The following is a 6000-nucleotide window of genomic DNA, read 5'->3' as shown; positions in this document are numbered from 1 at the left end:
TCCCTATATAAAAGAGAAGAGGCTACACATCTACACACACACGAGCTCGTACACAACCACACACTACGCATATCTAAACACACTCATCTACGCATATCTAATCTGATCTGATTCATCTACACATGTACACAGTCCAGACCTGATTCCTCTACACATCTACACAGCCCAGACCTGATTCATCTACACATCTACACAGCCCAGACCTGATTCATCTACACAGCCCAGACCTGATTCATCTACACAGCCCAGGCCTGAGTCATCTACACATCTACACAGCCCAGACCTGATTCATCTACACATCTACACAGCCCAGACCTAATCTGATTCATCTACACAACACAGACCTGATTCATCTACACAGCCAAGACCTGATTAATCTACACATCTACACAGCCCAGACCTGATCTGATTCATCTACACAGCCCAGACCTGATCTGATTCATCTACACAACCCAGACCTGATTCATCTACACAGCCAAGACCTGATTAATCTACACATCTACACAGCCCAGACCTGATCTGATTAATCTACACATCTACACAGCCCAGACCTAATCTGATTCATCTACACAACCCAGACCTGATTCATCTACACAGCCAAGACCTGATTAATCTACACATCTACACAGCCCAGACCTGATCTGATTAATCTACACATCTACACAGCCCAGACCTGATCTGATTCATCTACACATCTACACAGCCCAGACCTGATCTGATTCATCTACACAACCCAGACCTGATTCATCTACACAGCCAAGACCTGATTAATCTACACATCTACACAGCCCAGACCTGATCTGATTAATCTACACATCTACACAGCCCAGACCTGATCTGATTCATCTACACAGCCCAGACCTGATCTGATTCATCTACACAGCCCAGACCTGATCTGATTCATCTACACAGCCCAGACCTGATCTGATTCATCTACACATCCCAGACCTGATTCATCTACACATCTACACAGCCCAGACCTGATCTGATTCATCTACACATCTACACAGCCCAGACCTGATTCAATTGCTACACCCTTAGGAAAAAAAGGTGCTATCTAGAACCTTAAAGGGTTCTTCAGCTGTCCCCATAAGAGAACCCTTTGAAGAACCCCTTTTGGTTCCATGTAGAACCCTTTTGGTTCCATGAGGAACCTTTTGGGTTACCCTTTCCACAGAGGGTTCTACATGGAGCCCAAAAGGGTTCTACATGGAACCAAAAAGGGTTCTCCGTGGAACCAAAAAGGGTTCTCCGTGGAACCAAAAAGGGTTATCCTATGGGGACAGCCGAAGAACCCTTTTGAAACCCTTTTTTCTAAGACTGTACCGTGGTCATGCATATGCTTTTTCAATTTGGACCAATCCATACAGGCCCATTTCCACGACTGTAATGGGTTAAAATAAGCACAAAAGACTGTATATACAGAACACATATCAGCAGCTCAACTAGAGAACTTCTCTTCAATAAGCCAATAAGGAGAGAAACAATAAGACAATTACCTGTGATTACCCAGAAGTCTCTGGTAGCGATTGATGTATTGAGGTTGTGGTATTCCAATGCTGAAAAAGAACAGAGGAACAGCATGACTGGTCTGACATTTCTTCTTTATGTGAGTCAAAACCATTTCTGTCAAGCTCTTTATGAATTTAACTCAGGTCAGAACTACATTGGTGCTTTGAGTGGCGCGATTTCTCCTTGTGAAAACATCACTGCAGTGGTACTGAGAGTTTACAGTGGAACAACTTAAACCTGCCTGTGTCTGTGTGTCATAGAGTTTCTTATACTGAGAGTTTACAGTGGAACAACTTAAACCTGCCTGTGTCTGTGTGTCATAGAGTTTCTTATACTGAGAGTTTACAGTGGAACAACTTAAACCTGCCTGTGCCTGTGTGTCATATAGTTTCTTATACTGAGAGTTTACAGTGGAACAACTTAAACCTGCCTGTGTCTGTGTGTCATATAGTTTCTTATACTGAGAGTTTACAGTGGAACAACTTAAACCTGCCTGTGCCTGTGTGTCATATAGTTTCTTATACTGAGAGTTTACAGTGCAACAACTTAAACCTGCCTGTGTCTGTGTGTCATAGAGTTTCTTATACTGAGAGCTCTGGCTGAGTGTCTCACTGTGAGAGCTGATATCTGCATGGGCTCTACCTCTCTTCTGGTTGTCTGTTGAGTTTCCCAGGCTTTAGCTAGGTTACATATTTCCTGCCTGATTAAGTACTGGGGCTGGCACAGTGGTTTGGGGGGCATGCTGTTTAACTGGCCTATGAAATCAGACACGGTACAGAAAGAGAGACAGCGGTAGAGTTGTATAGAGTGAGAGAGACATCTGGTTCAGGTGTCACAAACAAACTGGCAGTGATAACAGCTCTAAAATGGCTGTCCGGCTGCGAGTCTGGCACTAGTGCCCCCCTCCTCTCCATTCTCAGCACGTCCCCAAACATCCTCTACACATCTATCTGGGGGGTTCTTTTACTTCCGGCGCCGACTGAGATGGCCGCCTCGCTTCGCCTTCCTAGGAAACTATGCAGTTTTTTGTTTTTTTTACGTGTTATTTCTTACATTAGTACCCCAGGTCATCTTAGGTTTCATTACATACAGTCGAGAAGAACTACTGAATATAAGATCAGCGTCAACTCACCATCAGTACGACCAAGAATATGTTTTCTGCGACGCGGATCCTGTGTTCTGCCTTACAAACAGGACAACGGAAAGGAAACGACTCCGAAAAAGAGGGAAACGCGGCGGTGTTCTGGTCAGACTCCGAAAAAGGGCACATCGCGCACCACTTCCCAGTATTCTTCTTGCCAATGTCCAGTCTCTCGACAACAAGGTTGATGAAATCCGAGCAAGGGTGGCATTCCAGAGGGACATCAGAGACTGCAACGTTCTTTGCTTTACGGAGACATGGCTTACTGGGAAAACGCTATCCAGGGCGGTGCAGCCAACGGGTTTCTCCACGCATCGCGCCGACAGAAACAAACATCTCTCTGGTAAGAAGAGTCGCGGGGGCGTATGCCTCATGACTAACGGGACATGGTGTGATGAAGGAAACATACAGGAACTCAAATCCTTCTGTTCACCTGATTTAGAATTCCTCACAATCAAATGTAGACCGCATTATCTTCCAAGAGAATTCTCTTCGATTATAATCACAGCCGTATATATCCCCCCCCAAGCAGACACATCGATGGCTCTGAACGAACTTTATTTAATTCTTTGCAAACTGGAAAACATTTATCCGGAGGCTGCATTCATTGTAGCTGGGGATTTTAACAAAGCCAATCTGAAAACAAGACTCCCTAAATTTTATCAGCATATCGATTGCGCAACCAGGGGTGGTAAAACCTTGGATCATTGATACTCTAACTTCCGCGACGCATATAAGGCCCTGCCCCGCCCCCCTTTCGGAAAAGCTGACCACGACTCCATTTTGCTGATCCCTGCCTACAGGCAGAAATTAAAACAAGAGGCTCCCACGCTGAGGTCTGTCCAACGCTGGTCAGACCAAGCTGACTCTACACTCCAAGACTGCTTCCATCACGTGGACTGGGACATGTTTCGTATTGCGTCAGATGGGAATATTGACGAATACGCTGATTCGGTGTGCGAGTTCATTAGAACGTGCGTCGAAGATGTCGTTCCCATAGCAACGATAAAAACATTCCCTAACCAGAAACCGTGGATTGATGGCAGCATTCGCGTGAAACTGAAAGCGCGAACCACTGCTTTTAATCAGGGCAAGGTGTCTGGCAACATGACTGAATACAAACAGTGCAGCTATTCCCTCCGTAAGGCTATTAAACAAGCTAAGCGTCAGTACAGAGACAAAGTGGAATCTCAATTCAATGGCTCAGACACAAGAGGCATGTGGCAGGGTCTATAGTCAATCACGGACTACAAGATGAAATCCAGCCCAGTCACGGACCAGGATGTCTTGCTCCCAGGCAGACTAAATAACGTTTTGCCCGCTTTGAGGACAATACAGTGCCACTGACACGGCCTGCAACGGAAACATGCGGTCTCTCCTTCACTGCAGCCGAGGTGAGTAAGACATTTAAATGTGTTAACCCTCGCAAGGCTGCAGGCCCAGACGGCATCCCCAGCCGCGCCCTCAGAGCATGCGCAGACCAGCTGGCCGGTGTGTTTACGGACATATTCAATCAATCCCTATACCAGTCTGCTGTTCCCACATGCTTCAAGAGGGCCACCATTGTTCCTGTTCCCAAGAAAGCTAAGGTAACTGAGCTAAACGACTACCGCCCCGTAGCACTCACTTCCGTCATCATGAAGTGCTTTGAGAGACTAGTCAAGGACCATATCACCTCCACCCTACCTGACACCCTAGACCCACTCCAATTTGCTTACCGCCCAAATAGGTCCACAGACGATGTAATCTCAACCACACTGCACACTGCCCTAACCCACCTGGACAAGAGGAATACCTATGTGAGAATGCTGTTCATCGACTACAGCTCGGCATTCAACACCATAGTACCCTCCAAGCTCGTCATCAAGCTCGAGACCCTGGGTCTCGACCCCGCCCTGTGCAACTGGGTACTGGACTTCCTGACGGGCCGCCCCCAGGTGGTGAGGGTAGGCAACAACATCTCCTCCCCGCTGATCCTCAACACGGGGCCCCACAAGGGTGCGTTCTGAGCCCTCTCCTGTACTCCCTGTTCACCCACGACTGCGTGGCCACGCACGCCTCCAACTCAATCATCAAGTTTGCGGACGACACAACAGTGGTAGGCTTGATTACCAACAACGACGAGACGGCCTACAGGGAGGAGGTGAGGGCCCTCGGAGTGTGGTGTCAGGAAAATAACCTCACACTCAACGTCAACAAAACTAAGGAGATGATTGTGGACTTCAGGAAACAGCAGAGGGAACACCCCCTATCCACATCGATGGAACAGTAGTGGAGAGGGTAGCTAGTTTTAAGTTCCTCGGCATACACATCACAGACAAACTGAATTGGTCCACTCACACTGACAGCATCGTGAAGAAGGCGCAGCAGCGCCTATTCAACCTCAGGAGGCTGAAGAAATTCGGCTTGTCACCAAAAGCACTCACAAACTTCTACAGATGCACAATCGAGAGCATCCTGGCGGGCTGTATCACCGCCTGGTACGGCAACTGCTCCGCCCTCAACCGTAAGGCTCTCCAGAGGGTAGTGAGGACTGCACAACGCATCACCGGGGGCAAACTACCTGCCCTCCAGGACACCTACACCACCCGTTGTTACAGGAAGGCCATAAAGATCATCAAGGACATCAACCACCCGAACCACTGCCTGTTCACCCCGCTATCATCCAGAAGGCGAGGTCAGTACAGGTGCATCAAAGCTGGGACCGAGAGACTGAAAAACATCTTCTATCTCAAGGCCATCAGACTGTTAAACAGCCACCACTAACACTGAGTGGCTGCTGCCAACACACTGTCATTGACACTGACCCAACTCCAGCCATTTTAATAATGGGAATTGATGGGAAATGATGTAAATATATCACTAGCCACTTTAAACAATGCTACCTTATATAATGTTACTTACCCTACATTATTCATCTCATATGCATATGTATATACTGTACTCTACATCATCGACTGCATCCTTATGTAACACATGTATCACTAGCCACTTTAACTATGCCACTTTGTTTACTTTGTCTACACACTCATCTCATATGTATATACTGTACTCGATACCATCTACTGTATGCTGCTCTGTACCATCACTCATTCATATATCCTTATGTACATGTTCCTTATCCCCTTACACTGTGTATAAGACAGTAGTTTTGGAATTGTTAGTTAGATTACTTGTTGGTTATCACTGCATTGTTGGAACTAGAAGCACAAGCATTTCGCTACACTCGCATTAACATCTGCTAACCATGTGTATGTGACAAATAAAATTTGATTTGATTTGATTTGATTTTATTCATTTCTAAAGATTTGCAAGCCTGTCACATCACCCTCTACCACTGTATGAGT

The 6000-nt window shown here is 46.5% G+C and overlaps 1 pseudogene; it reads right to left on the bottom strand.

Moving 5' to 3' along the window:
* The window catches only part of LOC124019619, a 153137-nt pseudogene that overhangs the window by 120657 nt on the left and 26480 nt on the right, over nt 1-6000 (bottom strand).

This window comes from Oncorhynchus gorbuscha, unplaced genomic scaffold, assembly GCF_021184085.1.
Source record: "Oncorhynchus gorbuscha isolate QuinsamMale2020 ecotype Even-year unplaced genomic scaffold, OgorEven_v1.0 Un_scaffold_643, whole genome shotgun sequence".
Classification (NCBI taxonomy): Eukaryota; Metazoa; Chordata; class Actinopteri; order Salmoniformes; family Salmonidae; genus Oncorhynchus; species Oncorhynchus gorbuscha.
The sequence above is the reverse complement of the archived record's forward strand: the minus strand, read 5'-3'. Positions and strand labels throughout refer to the sequence as shown.